The sequence below is a fragment of the Puma concolor genome, chromosome E2 (assembly GCF_028749965.1).
Source record: "Puma concolor isolate L17-30 chromosome E2, mPumCon1.1.hap2, whole genome shotgun sequence".
Classification (NCBI taxonomy): Eukaryota; Metazoa; Chordata; class Mammalia; order Carnivora; family Felidae; genus Puma; species Puma concolor.
Window position 1 is genome coordinate 8859141 of NC_141681.1, and position 20561 is coordinate 8879701.

At 47.2% G+C, this 20561-nt stretch overlaps 1 long non-coding RNA gene across 6 annotated transcripts in view; it reads left to right on the plus strand.

Moving 5' to 3' along the window:
* Positions 1-20561, plus strand: part of LOC147573352 (uncharacterized) — an 802611-nt gene that overhangs the window by 548132 nt on the left and 233918 nt on the right. The gene's annotated exons all lie outside the window — the stretch shown is intronic.

Here is a 20561-nt window from a genome sequence, read left to right on the forward strand (position 1 = left end):
AGTTCTGACTCATCCGAGATAGGCCTCAAAATCAGGCCCATGAACCACAATCACCCCTACTGAGCACCTGGTCTTGGGTGCCAGCAGTGAGCTTTGAAGAGCAGAGGGCTCTAAAATCTCTGGGGTAGCCTCTTTCATCTGTTCCAGGCCAGGACGCCACCATATCAAGCCAGCCAGGCACCTGGCATTAGTGAGAATTATCTACATGCAGGGAGATGTGGGATGTTGGGGGAACGTACAGAACAACTTGAGATATAGAAAGAGATGGGTGGAGGGGCGCCTGGGTGGCGCAGTCGGTTAAGCGTCCGACTTCAGCCAGGTCGTGATCTCGCGGTCTGTGAGTTCAAGCCCCGCGTCAGGCTCTGGGCTGATGGCTCGGAGCCTGGAGCCTGTTTCCGATTCTGTGTCTCCCTCTCTCTCTGCCCCTCCCCCGTTCATGCTCTGTCTCTCTCTGTCCCCAAAATAAATAAACGTTGAAAAAAAAAAAAAAAAGAGATGGGTGGATACCCGTGTGTGCAACTGACTCGCGTGGCTTTTGCGTGGATGTATATCTGAGTATGATCGGGACTATCCGTGAGTTGGGGATTTATGTGTGAGTTCATATACAGGCTGTGCAGATGTGGTTTTGAGCTCATTTGTTTGCTTTTTAGCTGTATTTATTTGTTCAACAGATAGCTGTTGCTGGACAGCAACAGCACACAGCAAAGCCAAATAAATAAGTCTCAGTCCTCTGAAGCTCACAGTCAAGTAACAGGCAAGAGAAGGAATCAGGCAATTATGATTCATTGTGATAGAAGGGTAAAGCAGTTAGTTGCAAGTGAGTTTCCTTGGTGTGAACGCCTCTCTGTCCATTGGAGCGTATGTACGAACGTGGAAGAATGCATTATGGTGCGTGAGGAGAATAACAGAAGTTTGTCAAGTGGCTGAGGAAGATTTTTGGCCCTTGGAACACTTTATGGTGAAGTCAGGGTCACGGATGGACCATCAGAGATGTGCGGGGGGGGGGGGGGGGGGTGGAACGTGGAGGCCTGCACAAAACCCCGAACAGCAAGTTTTCTGGCTACAGTACCTCCACGCCCATCTCTCCCGTGGCTAAGTCAGCTTGGACTGTGGATTTTGTGTTCAGCACGGAGGGAATTGCACGTTTGTTACTGACAGTAAGATTGTGGTACGTGAAGGGATTGGAGTGCAGTGTGTGTGTGTGTGTGTGTGTGTGTGTGTGTGTTTCCTTGTCTGGTCCTCAAATGGCTTTTTGGGTCCCATGATAGTTTCACATCCTCTGAAAAATTTGGGATTAAGAGATTTTTGCAGTTTTCCACTAGTAGATGTGCTCCACTCTCATTTGGGTTCCTTAGACCGTGGAGGAAAAGAGAAAAGAAGGACAGAGATGTCACCTGCTCCCAGGCACCGAGCTGAGCACGCTTCCCTGTGTTGTCTCTTCTCAACCTCCCGAGACTCTTTCCAGGGAGGCGTCAGGACGCCCACTTCCAGTGGAGGAGACGGGCTCAGGCGGGAGACGCGTCCCGTGTATCTCTATTTCCACTTCCTTCTTCTCCCCATCATTGCACGTCCTGGATTTCTGGTCACAGTGTCTAACGTTCAAAGCGTTTCTCACCCCGAGCTCATCATCTGCACCACAGAACCCAGAAAATTATTCGGGAGGCTCTTTCCGTAACTCATCCAAGGATGATGTGTAACTAGAATCATTTTAGATGCAACAAGGAGAAACCCGTTCGTGACATGCAGTGGGGGGCTTACAGCATGGTTCTCTGATGAGCAGCAGCTCTTCTAGAGGCTTCTAGGGTGAAGTTCCTGAGGCACTGTTGGATACCAGCTCGTCTTCTTTTGAAAAACCCTCCGTGGTTCACCACTGCCTTCCTTCGGCTATCCCCTTATCCTTTGGGGAGGAGTCTTTTTCATGCCATCTCCTCAGAGATCCCTTCCTAAAGTAGATGTCCCTGTTCCCAATACTCTCAGCACTATCATTTTGCCTTGCCAGACATTATTACAGACAACATTTCAAGCCCTTAACTATTTACTATCTTCTTATCTGCCTCCTCTCACTGCTAGGAAAATTTCGTGACAAGCAGGGTTAGTCTTTCTTGTTCACTGCTAGATCGCCAGCATTTAAATCATGGGTGTATAGTATGTTCTCAATAAATATTGGCGGGGCTGATTAACTGTCAGTTAATTCTAGGATGTGAAACTTGTGATTCACGTTCTAGTAAGGATCTCGGATCTACAAAATTAAATAGTTGTTTGTAACGCACACACGCGCACACACACACATCCCCAAAACATCTGTTTCTTGATTTCTCCCTCTTTTCCATCAACTTCCTGAACCTCAGACACACCCAGAATCTGCTCTTCCCGAAAAGCAGGATCATAAATATTCAGCCCAGTTTATCTCCGCCCGCTAAGATCGTGTTAGCCCGAACCCCCTCCCCCGTCTTGCGGGAAGAATGACAGGAAGCCCGCAGCTGGGGGGCGGGAAGGGATGGAGAAGGAGGGAACGGAAAAGGAAACCGTCCCCCGTTCATACCACTGAAAGAATGATGGGTGCATCTTGCAGATATTGATAACATCTGCTTGGCTATTCAAATTGACAGTTTATCGCAGCCAGGCTGCTGCTCCAGCGGGAGGAGCCGGTGGGAGCGTTTGGGAAGGGCACCCACAAGCAGCGCTGGAGGGACAGGCTGTTGGGACACAGTGGCTTTCCAAGGCACTGGGGCCTGCCCAGGCACGCGGCCCCCGCAGCACGCTGGGGCCTGTGCGTGCACCGGCCCACCTGTGACGAAATTGGGCCTGCAGAGCCCCGAGGAAGCCGAGAGCCGCCCCACGGGCCATTCGTCATGTGGCAATTCGATTTCATTTTTATTTATCAGATTGTGTCAGTGCTCTAACTTCAGTCAGAGCTAAGATGAATATTACAGGGGCGCCTGGGTGGCTCAGTCAGTTAAGCCTCCTACTTCGGCTCAGGTCATGATCTCTTGGCCCGTGAGTTCGAGACCCACGTCGGGCTCTGTGCTGACAGCTCGGAGCCTGAAGCCTGCTTCGGATTCTGTGTCTCCCTCTCTGTCTGCCCCTCCCCCTACTCATTCTCTCTCTCTCTCTCTCTCTCTCTCAAAAATAAATAAACTTTAAAGAAAAAAATTGAAAATAATAAAATGAATCTTACAACATCCATTCGTAACTACCTACAAAGTTCGAATGTTTATAGCATGTATATATTCATTTACACACAGCATGTGTATATCTACATATTTCCTCTCCTAATCGAGCCATAATAATATCGTGACAATAGCTAATGTTCTATAAAGCTGTGGCTGATGCACACCAGTGTGATTTATGGGTAGCGTTGCCAGGTTTAGAACATCTAAACACAGGACACCAAATGGGTATAAGTATGCTTCAAATACTGCATGGGACATACTTATGCTAAACAGTTTTTTTTTGCTTTGTTTTGTTTTTGTTATCCGAAATTAGACTTTCACTGGGCCTTCCGTGTTTCATCTGGCAAACTGTTTATGGGTGTATTCGACTCCTAAGGGTGCTGTAACAAATTACTATAAACTGGGTGGCTTGAGACCACAGAAATTTCTTCTCTTAAGTTCGAGAGGCCACGCGTCTGAAATCAAAGTGTCAGCAGGGCAGTGCCCCCACTGGTGCTGCGAGCAGAATCCTTCTTTGCCTCTTCCTAGCTTCTGGTGGCAGCTAGCTAGCAATCCTTGGCTTGTGGGCACATTGCGCCAATCTCTGCCTGTCCTCTATGGTCACAGGGAGCCCTCCCTGTGTCCCCGTCTCTGTCTTCTGTCTTCTTATATGACACTAGTCATACTGAGTGCAGGGTGTACCCTACCCCGGTATGTCCTCGCTTTAATAATTACATCAGCAATGACCCCATTTTCCAGTAAGTTCTGGATACTGGGGGTTAGGACTTAAACATATCTTTTCAGAGGACATAATTTATCCCATGACATGGGTTTGTCTTACTCAAGTAAAATTTTTAGGATAACTTGATTCTGGGTCATTACGAAGAACCCTCTTCAAATTATGAGAAACTGAGTCTCAGACAGAGTGAATCATCTGCCCAAGGTTGCATAGCTACAGGGAGATCTTGGTGAGACCGAAACCGAGCAGCTCAGGTGAAGACCGTGCTCATAGCCCCTTCTAGAAAGGTGAATAGTATACAGCATGAGGAATGAGAACCCAGAGCTGTGGCCTGAGTTTGCTCAGAACAGACTCCTTGTGACGTGGCCATAGCTCGGTCCCCACCCCTCTTTGCCTCAGGGTCCTGATGTCAAAATGAAGAGAATTTGGGGCGCCTGGGTGGCTCAGTTGGTTAAGCATCCGACTCATGGTCTCGGCTCAGGTCATGATCTCACGGTTCATGAGTTGGAGCCCCACGTGCGGCTTCATGCTGCCAGGGCAAAGCCTGCTTGGGATTCTGTCTCCTTCTCTCTCTGCTCTCCCCCTCCTCAAAATAAATAAATAAATAAATTTTTAAGTGAAAGATTTTGCTACCGCTGCTGTGCAGGATCCATAGCCACATGTGCCTTCGGAGGACCTGAGGTCGGGCTGGTGGAGATTGCTTCACGGTCAAACACACACTGGATTTCAAATAAAGGCTCCAAGACAAAGGGACCGAAAGAACCCCTCCGTGATTCTTTGATAGCACGCGTCAGATTGATAATAATTTGGATACGTGGGGTTAAGCAAAACATCTTGCTAAAATGAACCCACAGATTTCTTTCGACTTTTTAAAGATTTCATACCTGAAAAACACTTTTATGTCATTATTTTTATGACTGTTTTTCTTGCACCTCATTTAAATGTTTCATGCATGACTCACACTGGCTTAGATCCTTAAGTCTCAGGTCGTGTATTTGCTTTAAAAAAAAAAAAAAAAAGGAAAAGTTGTTTGTCTTTTAGCCATAGAACCCTTCACCCAAGCACCACGTAGGCTCTACCCCAAAAGTCAGTTTTCTTTATGTAATCATGTGTTTATTCAGCAAATGTTCATCGAGCACATCCCAGGCAGCATGAACTGCTCTGGGAACTGGGGATTGAATGGGACCCGGCATATTTTGTTGTCTCTTCTCCTCTCTTGGAGCTTGCATTCTCAGAGACGGCAGGGACAGAAGGTAAACAAACAAACAAACAAATGCGATATACATTTAACTTGAATACAAAAGTTAGGTTTTATGTGTGGAAAGTGCCAGAAAAGAAACCAGCAGGATAACGAATTGAGAGGACACCACAGAGACCCTCCTTCAAGGTAGGGTGTCCAGGGAAAACCTCTCTAAGGGAGAACACCTACGTGGAGCCCCAAAATATCCAGGGGGAAAGGTCTTGAGTCCCTACCTAGTGTCCCTTTCTGCCTTCCCCTGACCCCCGGCCCAGCCCGACTGGGGCTACATTCTTACTTCTGGGACACTCAGTTCAGTCACTTCTAAAGGGAAGGTTAGTAGCTCCTTCTTCAAAGTGGAGATCTGAAAAACCAAGGAGAATATTTTAATGCCATGTTGTCAGTTTTCCCATTTAAAGAGTCAGACCAAGGGGGGGTGCCTGGGTGGCTCAGTCGGTTAAGCGTCCGGCTTCGGCTCAGGTCATGATCTCACGGTCTGTGGGTTCGAGCCCCGCGTCGGGCTCTGCGGTGACAGCTCAGAGCCTGGAGCCTGTTTCAGATTCTGTGTCTCCCTCTCTCTATGACCCTCCCCCGCTCATGCTCTGTCTCTCTGTGACTCAAAAATAAACATTAAAATTTAAAAAAAAAGTAAAGAAATGGACCAAGAAAGGATTAATATCGAGGTTGAAAGGAGGGAACAGAATGGCTGCAGAGAATCAACAGAGGGACCAGAAGAAGGGTCTTCTCTTGTGAAACAAAATCCAGAATAAAGACAGATTTGGGGAAGAGCAAGTTGGAAGAAGGAATAAAAAGGAGGAGGTGGGGCAGGCAGAGGGAGAAGAGAGAGAAGAAATAAGACAAGGCCGGGAGATGGTGAGATGGTCCCTCATAGGGTTTGCCATAAACCAATGCTCTTTTCTTCATTTTCCTGAAAGTTTGATTCAGTCTTGAGTTGTTGGTCAGGTCTCAGAGCCCTAAAGTGCTCTAGAAGTTACAGCTGTTGCAGATGATTAAAACATGGTAGGTGGCCCTGTATCATACTCTCGGTAGACATTCCACTGTCCCAGGGGGTAGGTGCAGGCTCAGCACTATGGTTAGCATTGCCTTCTGTCTTTCCAAGGACCTAGGCAAGGGGTGCTACCTAGATGGAACCTTTGCCAGGTATCCTTGTTTTCACAAAGAAGTGTAGTTTCTCTAGGCTTTGGAAATGTATTGATTTACCCAGCACATGCTTGGGGGTGAGGGGTGCCCACTCTGAGCTCCCCTCAGGGGAGCACTGTTTGGTGCGCATGAACTTGAGCTCTCTTTCCTAATCTCTGGAATAGACTCACCCCGGTGGGTTTTCTATGGCCTTTGCAATCCTTTCGTCTTACCCACTGCTGTTGTCTCCCACTGGGGGGGGAGGATCCAGAACACAAAACACAAATTCTAGACAAGGGGCTGACCAGAGCAACCTGTTACCCTTGGACCAGCAGTGTGTTGTGTATTTCTTCCTATTCTGTTTTTTAATAAAATCGATTGATTATTTTAACGGAGAGAAATTATATAGAGTCGGATTTAACCTCATTAGATAGCACTGATACATTTCCAGTCTTTAGCGCTGATATGAAAAGCAAATAAAACCATGAAAAAGGGGAGTTGAAAAAAAAAAAACTCACAAAATCATTATGAGCATTTGATTGACAGTAGGGTAAGAAAGAACATTTTAACCCTGAGCAATTGCTCTGATAGTGAACGTATATTAATTTGAATCCCTAAGGTAGAATATTTATATGGAAAGATAATAACATAAACCACGCACGGCTATTAAAATGTTATTTCTAGGGGCGCCTGGGTGGCGCAGTCGGTTAAGCGTCCGACTTCAGCCAGGTCACAATCTCGCTGTCCGTGAGTTCGAGCCCCGCGTCGGGCTCTGGGCTGATGGCTCAGAGCCTGGAGCCTGTTTCCGATTCTGTGTCTCCTTCTCTCTCTGCCCCTCCCCCATTCATGCTCTGTCTCTCTCTGTCCCAAAAATAAACGTTGAAAAAAAAATTTTTTTAAATGTTATTTCTAATATAAATTTATAATTTTGAGTATGTGAAAATATAATTGGGTCAAGTAAAAATGTGAGATGACTGCATTTAAAAATTTTAACTGTAAAAATACTACAAGGACATTAACAGTCACTTTAAGAAAAAAATCACCCCCCGCTATCTCACTATCCTAATAGACCTGCTTCCATTGTTTTTGCAAATTCCTATCTCTGTCTACATGTGTATTTACATATTGTAATTATAGTACCAGTCTTATTTTTATTTATAGATCTTTCATCCATCTGTCTTCAGAGTCATAATAAACACATCTCAGCTCACTCACATGTTTCTTGAGGAAATAGCTAAGAATCCTCACTCCCTCACTTGGTCACTATTCCCTCTTAAATCACAAAAGGACCATTCTCCTTAACACTGATCAGAACAGTGTTACTTTTTTGTGTGTGTTTCTTTGATTAATATCTGCTTCCTTCTGGAGAAACAGAAGTTCCTCAATGTATCATTTTTGCTCACGGTTATATCTCTAGCCCGCAGTAAGTGCTGATTAACTATTTCTTAAATACACGATACATAATAGCTACATGGTATCTCATTGTGTTCATGTTGCAATGTTCCTGACCTCATGCTGCTGGCATTTCTACTAATTTGCTTCAGATGTGTTTCTTGAATAAAATATATGTAATAAATGTCTTTATGCACCAAATTTTTAACCAAATTTTAACTTATTTCCTTAAAATACAAATCACCAGGGCAATGTTTATGAGCACTTTATGGCGCTTGATGTATCTGTATATTATTCCAAAAGGGTTGGACATATTTATGAAGACTATCAAATGATGAAACTATTTTGAGTCAGTTATGATTGTTGAATCAGTTATGATTATAAATTAAATATATATAGCATAATTAACTTAAAAATATTATAAATTATAAAGAAGACCCTCCATAACATCCATAAACACATTACACAAAGGCGACCACCATGAAACTTTCCTTCCAAGTTGGGTTTCATGTGTGTGTGTTTAAAGCTAGGTCCCAATTATGTAAATTCTGAGCCATGGGATTTACATAGCTTACTACTCTGCTCCCATCCCTTCCATTTGCATTACATAATGGTAATTTTTTATTCTTCTGACCACTTAGCTTTCATGGCTTCATATAACTTCATTGTATGGATACGTTCATTTAATATTGTCCTCCTATCCAAAGATTGTTTTCAGTTATTTCTTATTTTATAGGTATTGTAGCGATGAGAGTTATGTTGTATAAAGTCACCGTGAGTACTGAATTCGTGAATACTGAATTTGTGAATACTGAACCATTGCTCCTAAGGGAGATACAGGGTTAGGTTCCTACAAGCCTCTGGTCGCATTTTCATCAACTGATAAATATATAACTGTCAGGTTATTTAAGACATACTGTTGATTCAGTAACATTGAACTCACAGCCAACAGCACTATAACCCATGCCTGAGTGAAGCGTATTTAACACAGCTGTTTTCTCCATGAGACACATTCCGATGTTCTTACTCTCAGGACCACTAGACAGCACTCCAGCTCTGTGTCTAGGGGACATTTTAAACAGCAAACTCACCAACAGAAAGCACCAGAATGTGGCACTAAATAGACTGTAAAAAGGACATTATTTACAGTACAGTCTGACATACAGAGGCAGGGCATCTCCTTCGTTACCTCAAGGGAACACGAGCATCGAGCAACCCAGATATTTTGCTGCTCCGCACTTGTCCACGAGTGACCACAAAACACTGCAAGGACCAATTTTGGGGTTACAAATCAATTCTAGGAAATATGGAATGTGTGAGTGATGAGGATTGTCTGTGCATGTTTGGGGCATCATTGCATATGTCCTTGGCATAAATGAAGTGAAGTCTAGTGCTGTATTCTTTGAGAGGGCTTTGGAAAGGCTATGTGATAGCCATCCAAACAGAGAAGGTGAAGAAGGCCCGGTGTGGGGGGCATTTTATTTAGAAAAGTATACGCTAAAGACAGTCTTCTGCCATGATTAGCTTCCGAGTTATTAGCCAGCTCCTTTTAGCACAGTCTGACCTGGATTCCCGTCCCTGGGGTGCAGTTGCTTCTTCGAGGGACCCCGAGTCAGTTCCTCACCCCTCTGAGGTTTTTCATGTGTACATGAGGTAACCTTAGAACTTGGAACTCGAAGGGTTGTTGCAAGGAACGATTAAGTAAATGCAGATAAGGCATAGGACGGGGGCCGGGGTCAGATTCCACAAACCATGGCAAGAGAGAGGAAAACTTCCAAGGCTAACCTTCTTCCGAGTAAAACTTTGGAATGGTTGGGGGTGCCATTCTCCTGAAGGCCTCGGAACTGCCCAAGGGGATCTATAATTACGATTTTTATTTCAAAACCCATGCGGTATTCCGCCACCGGAGAAAGGACAAGAATCCGCAGTTACAATTTAAGGATCAAGAGTTACCAAAAGGTCCTCATCTGAGCTCCAAGCCAGTCTCATTATCAGTTAGTTACACAACCTTGGAGGCCCCGGATTCTATCTCAGATTGTCCTCAGCAATGCTATATCAAAAAAAAAAAAAAAAAAAAAAAAGAAAGAAAGAAATCAACTGCACTCCAGCAAGGTGATGCGGTGGAAAGATCACCGGGTCTTGAGTTGCACCGACCTGAGTTTGACTCACGACGTCTTTCTCTTACTCTCTGTGACTTTCAGAACAATTGCCTTCTTCCCTTCAGACTTGTTTTGTTTTGGGTTTTGGTTTTGTGTTTTTGTTTTTGTTTTCCATCTGGCCAATGGGCATGAATAAGGAAGGCATAGTTCGTAGTTTTGTTGTAGATGTTTGGGAAGTTACTTGTAAAGGACCTAGCCAGGTGACTAGCAGCTCTTGTCGGAGTGTCTGTGTGCATTCTTTGTGCATTATTAAAAGGCACATTACTCTGATTCTTACAAGTACCCTGTAGCTTTCCTGCGCCCCGGTTCACATTTCCATTTGCTTCCTCTTTTCGATCTCTTCCTCCTGACAGAAAATAGGACTAACTGTATCGCGGGACAGAATCTTTACTCGGAATGTGAACCTGCAGCAAGGAGGAAAATATATTGGTGTGTAAGAAAAGGCGTTGCACTGACCTCCCCTTCCCTGAAATCTATTTCAAAAATCCTGAGGGAAGCGAGGCTCTAATAGAATGATGGTAGGAGGGATGACACATGGAATTGTTACAAAATGATGAGTGTTCCAGGGCCAAACTGGAATGATATAAAAAGGGGAAAGAATATTCCTGCCCACTTTCTTCTCAAAACCAAGGGAGCTGTTCAACATAATTATTACAAGCTCCCGTCCCCAGGAGTTATAACTTAATATCCTATTTCAAATACTTTATTTAAAGCTAGAGTTGTTTTTTTTTTTTTTTCCTTAAAGAGAGAAGAGTCATCTTCGGTTAGTTAATAATGTAACAATTCCAATTTTGAGTTAGATGATTTAATAGGCTGGAAAAATCATCTAGTTGTCTATGTGTGCGTCTGTACCCTTACATACGTACATGCATACACGTGTGTGTGCACATAGGCTCTTTCGCCCAGAGAGACGTGAAGCTTTGTCTGAGGGAGGTGAAATAGTTACTCTTGATGCTGGGACTCTTTGATAATGAAGTGGCTGTTTTTATTATTTATGTGTGAAGTTTCATCTTCTTAAAAAAAAAAAAACAGAAAGAAAAAGAAATGGGCATCAGTGTACTCTCAGTTTCCTGGTCGGGATATTATACTGGAATTATAGAAGACATCAGATGGGGAGATCTGGGTGTCACATATATGGAATCTCTGTGCATTATTTGTTGTAACTGCACGGGGGTTTACAGTTTTCTCAAAGTAAGAGAGGGAGAGGGCAAGAAGGAAAGCAGGAGCGGGGGGGGGGGGGGGGGGCGGGAAGAAGGTGGCTTTCAGCCCACTCAGCGCATCCCTGAACCTCTACACCTTGCTTCGGGGTCGGTCATGCCCATCTGCCCACAGCATCTGCATCCACCCCTTTATGTGGCCCATGCCTTCCCCACCTTCAGATCTGAGCTCAGCTCTTTCTGCCTCAAGGCCCTTCATTCACCTGAGTCCTTCAGCCTTCAGACTTTTCCTGCTGAACAGATCTCATGGTTCTCAGGTCCACACCCTGTTCTGGATGCCCACATAATTTATTTATTTATTTTTTTTTCAACGTTTTTTATTTATTTTTGGGACAGAGAGAGACAGAGCATGAACGGGGGAGGGGCAGAGAGAGAGGGAGACACAGAATCGGAAACAGGCTCCAGTCTCCTAGCCATCAGCCCAGAGCCTGACGCGTGGCTCGAACTCACGGACCGCGAGATCGTGACCTGGCTGAAGTCGGACGCTTAACCGACTGCGCCACCCAGGCGCCCCAAGGTGCCCACATAATTTAAACTAAAGGATTGAATATCAGTTGGGATGCAAGTGTCCTCTCCCAGCGAGGATGTGGGCTCCCGAGGGAGGCACCCTATCTCCATTGCCCCCCTTCCCGTCACCTGGGTTTGGACCAGTTCTCAGCATATAGTGTGTATTTAATAAATATTTAATAAAAGTGATCATTTCTTTATTGCTTAGCAAACTCATGCCTTTGTAAAAATGTTGGGGAGGCTGTCCCATAACACTGATAAGTAAGAACTGGCCTTTTTGTTGGCTTTACAAAAACAGTGAGAATAGCATCTACTGTCTAATTCTCTACTGTCTTCGGGAGATGAAGTCAAACCCCTGAATGCCGCATCACACAGCCTCTTCAGCCAAGAGCCCCCATCCCGGTCCACCTTTCCATCCGCCTCCCTCCCTCACGTTCCACCCACCCTGCCCAGTGTGCCACACTTGTTCATGTCTTTGTCTCTCTGGGACTCAACGCCCTCTCACACGTGTCTGTTCTCTATGTGAATAACCCACTCATGCTTTAGTTCCTAGTTCTAGGAGGTCTCCTGGTTGCACCAACCCTCTGGTTTTACGATCCCGTAACACTCTGGACTTGTTGGTAATAATCATGATCGCACGTGCCGTTCTGTCTTCCGTGTCTGTTACGGGGCACTGCCTGTCTCATACACTCGGGTGTGAACCAGCACAGCACTGGCCCAGAATAATCTACAGCACATCCTGTGGGCTGAAGCATTAGCACAGTCCCTTCTGCAGGTGGAATTCACGGCTGTCATTCCCGATTCCTCCTGCTCGTCCTCTGCACCCACAAAGTGTTTGCTAACTGCTCCCAGCACCTGTCTCCCGGGATCCTGTGATCCATGATCCCGGTGACTGTCATCACCCAGAGCCTATTGTTTCGTTCTTGTTCTTGCCCACAGGCCCACCCCTTCACCTAGACTCGTATCTGCACAAGGGCCGAGGCCATGTTCTGTGTCTTCGTAACCACAGCCCCTGGAGGTGTGTCTGGTATCCAGGAGGCATTCAGTACACGTGTGCCAAGGGACCAACCTTGATCTTGGTTGTGTTCTCTAACAGTTATGGCTGTACCTGTTAAGGTGTTGATTGAGGTGGGGAGGGGTCGAGAGAGGGAGAGAGAATCCCAAGCAAGCTCCATGCTGTCAGCACAGAGGGGGGCACGGCTCAATCCCACGATCCGTGAGATCGTGATCTGAGCCGAGATCAAGAGTTGGATGCTGAACCGACTGAGCCACCCAGCCGCCCCCACAAAATGTTGGTATTATTGAACTCATCTCCCTGTGAGTGGTCTCAGGCTCCCTGGACTTGGGTGTGAGCCCCGTGGCACGAGTGAAGCAGACCCCACCGTTAAACAGTGCGCGTCAGACCCACCATCCCCCCAGGGGGTTGGGAACGCTGGCCCAGGAAGGAGCTTGAAACATGCACCAAGTAAACAAAATGCACTAAATGTTCTCTGAGGGATTTTGTAGAAAGCCCCACCCCAGCAAGAATGGCACAGACACCAGGAGCGAGCACATGGGCTTGGAAAGAGATGCCAATATGGGGTCTGAAGGATTTCCCAGGCTCTGGGGGTCCTGACGGCGATGGGCCGTGGGTCTATGGCTCGGCCATGGGTGCAGAGGGAGCAACGTCAGAGGTGAGGGAACAGGGTGCTTTAATGTGTGGGGCGCCCCGTTTTCCTCCTCCATACCTACACCTCCCATCTGACTGCCTGGGAAAGTTCTGTCTCACCTGCCTGGGTCCTGGGCTGTGGCAAGACCCCAGAGGGGAAGCTCCTGGAAGGAGGGAAGGAAGCCTGCTTTGTGGTCAGCCCCTGGCAGGGCTCCTTCTAGAGGGGCTGGGAGAAGCGGGCAGACGGGGAGGGGTTTTTTTTGTTTGCTTTTTGCTTTTTGGTTTTTTTGGTTTTTTTTTAAGGGAAAGAGAGAAAGAGAGGAAGGGAAGAAGGGGAAGAAGGTTTTGGAAGTTTAGAAAGGGAAGGATCCAGAGTAGCTGTGGACCAGGTGCAAAGGAACGGAGGGAAGAGGCGTTTTAGGAAGGGTTGCTCGGGAGCTGGGATCTTTTTGGTCCTGATCCCCGTAACGTCCTCCACTGCGAGACCGGGCTTCTTTGAAATGACATTTGCTGCAGCCCTGTGCCACGGGGAACCCGTGTGTGTCTGTGTCTAAGTGTGTGTGTGTGTGTGTGTGTGTGTGTGTGTGTGTGTGTACTGATCCAAGCAACGAATTCAGATGGGGCTCAGCCTGGACCCGGACTGCCAAGATTCACGCACTGACATTAGTGCTCCTGCAACCTCACAGAGTCGCTCGGCCCTCCTGTGACTCAGTTTACTCGTTGGCAAACCCGGATGGGACCTGCCTCGTGGGATCGCTCTGGGGCTTACACAAGGGAATACAGAGCAGTGCCAGGCACACAGCAAACACTCACGCACGTAAATGTCAGGCAGCAGCACGTCCTCACCAGTCAGCACCTCTGGGCACAGACGCCTGTCTTCTCTACCACCCTGTCCCTTCAGGGGCCAGATCCCCTGTTTGCCAGGGACAGAGGAGCTTCCGGGGGACCCAGGACTCCTCCGTTTAAAACCAGGTGCAGCCCCGGGCACACAGGAGAGAGTTGGCCACGCTCTCTGTCATCCTCCACCTCCTGTTCCAACCCCATTCAAGGTCTCGTATACAGCAAACATCTCGTATACAGCAAAGTATTACTGGTTCTCTGAGCCAAGCAATTGCTTGACTCCTGGGATAATTATTTAACTCTTCCTGGGCTGTAGGTGCACCAGGGTCTCTAGGCGATCCATTGCCTAATACCTTCCCAGAATGGGCCCGGTCAGGTCCAGAAGGGAAGAGAGGCAGGGAGTGGGGGCTGAGGACACTCGGGGTGACTCAGCACTGAGTCTGGGGGCTCTGTCACGACAGGCCCACCTTCCCCTGGAACACCCATGCCCCAGCAACGTGCCCCGCCCTGAGCGGTGAGTCAGACGAGGCACTCCGGCTGTCACTCAGTGAAGGGCCTTCTAGGGCCAGGCCGGCCCCTCCTGCCACCTTCTCAGTAAGGGCAGCGGCCGGGACAGCCAGCTCGGGTCCTGGAGGAGGCGGCACCGGTCACCCTATGGAGATATGTGAGCCGAGTCACCAGAGCAAGTCACCTTTGCCCTGCCTGCTGTGCCCCGAGCAAAGCGGGTGCCCTCTGCACACAAGTCTTGGGAGGGGAACCTCCCAGTTTCGGTGATTTCCCAGCCAAACTCTTCTAAGCAAAAATGTGATTGGGAAGAGTCCAGGCTCAGCTCCCCAGGGAATAAAGAAATGCTATCTTTATAATGATTGTATCACTGCCGCCGTTTCCCGTGATTCTCCATCCTTCCCCAAGCCCCCCCTGCATGCCTGGCTTTTTTTTTTTTTTTTTCCTTATACCCGTCAGCCCTTGAAATGGCCCTGGGAAATAGTTATTACTATCCACACCTAATATTTACATCATTAGTACATGATGAAACTAAGACTTTGGGAGGGTCTAGAACATGGGCAAAGTCACAGGGCTATGACTGGCAAATCCCGGACTCCAAGGCCCACCCCCTCCTCCCCAAATCCTGCCTTTCCCAGGCCACCCCACCCTGAGCATGGGCCCGACACACCTCGTGCCCTGGTTTTTATCCAGAAAAAATATGGAGAGCCGGACAAGCAGTTGGATTCAGAGGCAGTATGACACGAAAGGAATCTAAACAGGCAAACAGTACTTTAAAAAAGAAAAAAAAAAAAAAAAAAAACCAAAACGTTCATTTTGCTTAGCAGAATGAACTCACGGTCCGTTCCCTGCTTCTGGGTCATTCTCCTGCTCGTGTTGATTTATAGATCGTCTCCAACTGCCATTTCCCTTTATTTCCCGGCAACTTTCAGGCTCGTGGGTCCTGTTAAAGGATCCTTCTTTGCTCCTTGGTTCATTTGCCAAAACACACTCAGTCCTGCATCTGTCTGCAATTTCTGTCAATTCAGTGTTTTAATTATGTTTGAATTAATCGACAGGATTGTTCTTTATTAAAAAAAATACAAATCCGAATAATACTGCATTGCACATTTGAAAGTTGCTGAGAGAGCAGGTCTTAAAAGTTCTTGTCCCAAGAGAAAAACAAAAAGTTGATAACTGTGATGGTGGATGTTAGCTAGGCTGATGGTGATCGTTTTGCACGGTATACAGATGGTGAATCAAGACGTCGTACCCCTGAAATTAAGGTCATGTTGCACGCCGTTGTACCTCAATTTAAAAAATCTGGTTTTGTCATCTGCTTGCAAAATTTGCTTTTTATAAAGTCCGAATTCCTTGGACTGACTTGTCTTGCCTTCTCTTTCAGACCTCCTCTGTTGGCTGTTTCGGGAACAGTGGGGACGACCGGTCTGTGCCCTCCCCTCTGACAGGGCGTCCTCAGACCCTTCTTGATCTGCAATCTCTTCCTTACTTACCTCTCAAACCAGAGTTCCAAAGTCACCTCCCTAAGTGGGCTTCCCTGAGTCCCCTTGGCCCCGACTGTAGCTGTCACAAAACTTTGCAATAACTCAAACACCGTCCTCAAGATGCACGTCTGCTGGGTTTCCTAACAAAAGGGCAAGTTAGGGTCTTCTGGGATTCTGGTAAAAAAAATGAGTTTCCCAGGGCCTGTCCCCCAGCCATTTTAATTCCGTCAGTCTCCTGCCATGGAGGGATCTGTATCTTTGACACATGCTCTGGCGATTTTGATTCAGCCACTTCCCAGGCCATACTCTTAAGAAAGTGCACGTTGTTGTAACTATTTATTTATATCTCTGTTCTCTGTGACTTCCCCTGACCACCCCCTCAACGGTTAAGAGCTCTCAGGAACAAGACCAACATATTTTCATTCCTAGGGTCCTGGTGCTTGACCTAAGTACTGGAGTAGAGCAGGTGCACCATAAGTATGTGATGGCTGAGCCCCATTCGGTCGTCTTGTCTAGAATTACTTATTAAGCACCTACTGTGCGCACACGAGTATCCTATGCACTGCGGAGAAGCAAGAGAGATTAAAATCCCTGTCCTTATGGACAAAACGATGGATGAGTGAATTACAAAGACCAGATTCTGAGTTCTGAGTTTGGACAATCGTGTCTCAGAGGGCTACTGATAGCCAGGCATCAGGTGTTTTCATGGACGCTATGCAATTAGACATCACGATCAGTATGATAAATAATACAAGCAAATGCTGCTCCTGTTCGTGACTCCCCCCCCCCCCCCCCCGTTTTCATGACTTTTTTAAAAACTTTTTTTTTTCATTATAGTTGACATGCCATGTTATATACGCTTCAGGGGTACAACACAATGATTCTACAACTGTATGCATTATGCTGGGCTCACCCCAAGTGTAGCTCCCATCTGTCCCCATACCACACGATTACAGTACCATCGACTATATTCCCCACGCTGTCCCTTTCATCCCCATGACTTATTCATTCCGTAACAGGAAGCCTGTACCTCCCACTGTCCTTCGTCTGTTTCGCCCATCCCCACCTTCCCTCTGGCAGTCATCGGTTTGTTTTCTGTATTTATGGGTCTGTTTCCCCTTTCTGTTTGTTTTGTTTGGTTAGATTCCACATATAAGTGAAATCATATGGTATTTGTTTTTCTCTCTCTGACTCGTTTCACTCAGCAGAATACCCTCTCTGTCCCCCGTGTCGTCCCAAATGGCAAGATGTCATTCTTCTTTATGGCTGAGTAATATTCCATTGGGGACGCATACCCCGTTGTCTTTATCCATTCACCTACCGATGGGCACTTGTGTTGCTTTCCGTATCTTGGCTATTGTAAATAACGCTGCTCTAAACATAGGGACGGACATGTCTTTTCGGACCGGGGCTCCTGTTTCTTTTTTTAACGGTGAGGAACTTGCAAATACAAGAGGCTGTGGCTGGCGGTGTATTACTGAGCCACTCACCTGCAGAGTCTGAATTCAAAGGCCGGCCTGTTCCTCTCGAGCCCTGAGGTCCTGGTTTCCCCCCGGGGACTCATCACGACCTTGGCATGGCTACAGTGTTCTTTCACCTGGTACAGGTGACCATACTCAGCCAAGCCAGAAGACATGAGCACGGGCCGCCCAGCTGTCACTAGCCCCATTCACCTGTGGGGCTGCACGGGCACCAGGGTTCCCCGGGGCCAGCCCTTCGAGGGCCTATTGGTACGACTGTGCTTCGTGTCAGAAAGCACGTTGTGATTGTCACTCCTCCGTCCTCACGCTTTCATCAGGAGGACTTAGAACAGAGGGGGCTGAAATGGCTTCGTGTTAGCACAAAAATCCAGAGATTAATAGTAAACCTTGAAAATAGTGAAGCATCTGATTTGAGCTTTTCCGTCGACAAACCCAATAACACAGAGGAAACTATTAACATACAAATAGACAGGCTTCCCATTAAAACAGCAGCAGACAGTTCTGGAAAAGACCTCTTCACGCAGAAAGCAATTATGATGGGAAATCGAGTCCGATTCAGACCCATTTGCAGCAAGCTTGGAAAATCAAAATGTAACCACTCGTAAGTGGGGAGACAGCCCTGCTGTGGGGGAACCGGCAGCCAATTCTTTATTATGATTGCTACTTTTATTATTTTAGTTTTAAAGAATTCAATGTTACAAGCTCCAAATCTTCCTGACTTGCAACCTTTGCTCAGAGGGTTATGGCACAGCACAGGCACATTTATTTACGTACAAGAAAAACAAATCAGCCCATATACAAACAAACAGATTTTTTTTTTTTTTAAGCTCAAATTTCCGGAGGCTGATAGCGTTTCTAGCTGAGATGCCCCTCGAACCAAGAACTTCTAAAGTTCTCTTGTGACTGTCTGTACCCTCTGCAGGCCAGATGCTTCAATCTAGGCCCTTCTGCTTTTGCCGAAGCTGGGAATGTGCAAACCAGAACTGTTAGAGTCATGGCTGAGTCAAGAGATGAGATGCCAGACCAGACAAACTTAGAAGCTGCAGGTGAGGACAAAACCATTCTAGAAAACAGGAGGGCTTTCTTCCACATGGTTGTGGGAGAGGAAGCCGTCAGGGATGTGACCATGAAATAATAGACCCAGCACTCCAGGACCTTCATGAAAGTGTAAGAGGTTAGTGACACTTTGCCCACGGTGACATCACGTGGATTGAGTGGCTAAGACCCCTGCTGTGCCCTTTCCTGTCACCAGGCAATTCTTCCGCGATCACATACTTAAAGAAAAAAATTTTTAATGTTTATTTATGTGTTTTTTTGAGAGACAGAGCAGGGGAGAGGCTGAGAGAGGGAGACATGGAATCTGAAGCAGGCTCCAGGCTCCGAGCTGTTAGCACAGAGCCCGATGCGGGGCTCGAACCCGTGAACTGCAAGATCATGACCTGAACCGAAGTAGGACGCTCAACTGAGCCACCGAGGTGCTCCTGCCATAACATACTTTACTCTGATTAAAAGTTTATAGCGTTCGCGGCACCTGAGTGGCTCAGTCGGTTGAGCGTCCGACTTCGGCTCAGGTCATGATCTCACAGTTTGTGAGTTCGAGCCCCGCGTCGGGCTCTGTGCTGACAGCTCAGAGCCTGGAGCCTGCTTCGGATTCTGTGTCTCCCTTTCTCTCTGCCCCTCCCCTGCTCACGCTTTGTCTTTCTCTGTCTCTCAAAACTGAATAAACATTAGAAAAAAAAATTTTTTTTTATTTTTTTTTAACGTTTATTTATTTTTGGGACAGAGAGAGACAGAGCACGAACGGGGGAGGAGCAGAGAGAGAGGGAGACACAGAATCGGAAGCAGGCTCCAGGCTCTGAGCCATCCGCCCAGAGCCCGATGCGGGGCTCGAACTCACAGACCGCGAGATCGTGACCTGAGCCGAAGTCGGATGCTTAACCGACTGAGCCACCCAGGCGCCCCTAGAAAAATTTTTTTAATAAAAACTTAGCTTTCTGTCTCCTGTGCTACGTTGGAGGTCTAGTGCTTTATGATCTCTGATTACCTTTTCGGAGGAGGACAAGCTCCTCACATTTGACTCAGACACGCTCCAGGTGCTGGCCCTCCAGCCGAGCTCCCTCGCTTCTCCGTGCCCCAGCTGATCCGCTTGTCTTAGTTCCACAGACGTGCCATGCTCCTCATGCCCTGGGCCTTTGCACATGCCTTTCTCTCCGCCCGGATGCTGTTCTGTCTCCCGCCTCCCCACCTCCTCCCTTCTGCACAGCACCCTTGTTAACCACTGGGTTATGTGCACACGTGACAAAGAGCCGGAGCTCTTTTCTCTTAGTGCCTTTGTCTATAACTATAAATTCACCTGGGTAATGATTTGGTACCTGCCAGTGTCCCCCTTCCCCCGCAGACTCTAAGATCCGTTTGATCATGGAGCTGACTTTGCCACAACCTCACGCAACAGCTGGTCGAAGGATGAACAAGTCTTTCCCTGGCACCCGGCTTGGACCCTGCTCCTAGGCCAGACTCTTAGACCTCACAAGAAGGGTCCGATTCTACCGTGAAGGAAAATTTTAGAGCTACCTCATTCATGTAGTCACTTGCCACTGAATCAGTCATTCAACAAATGGCCTTTGATAATCTGCTGGGTCAGGTGGCCAACACATGAGGAACCGTTTATGGTGAGGGATGTATAGGGTGTGATGAGGAAATAAACAGATGATGAGAGAGCCATATTAGTAAGAGTCCTACTAGAAGGTACCAAGGGTATAAAGAATTTTGTCTTTTCCTTCCTCCCTCTCTTCCCTTCTCCCTCTCTCCGTCTCGTTTCTCTCTGTCCCTCTCCCTTTGTCTCCCTCCCTCTCCCTCTCTCCCCCCCTCCCTCCCTCTCTCTCCCTCCCTTTCCCTCTCTCCCTGTCTCTCTCTCCATCTCTCCCTCCCTCTCCCTCCCTCCCTCTCTTCCCTTCTCCCTCTCTCCGTCTCGTCTCTCTCCGTCCGTCTCCCTCTGTCTCCCTCTCTCTCCCTCTCTCCCCTTTAACTGGTTCTGCCTCCTGGGACATTGTGCATGTCTATG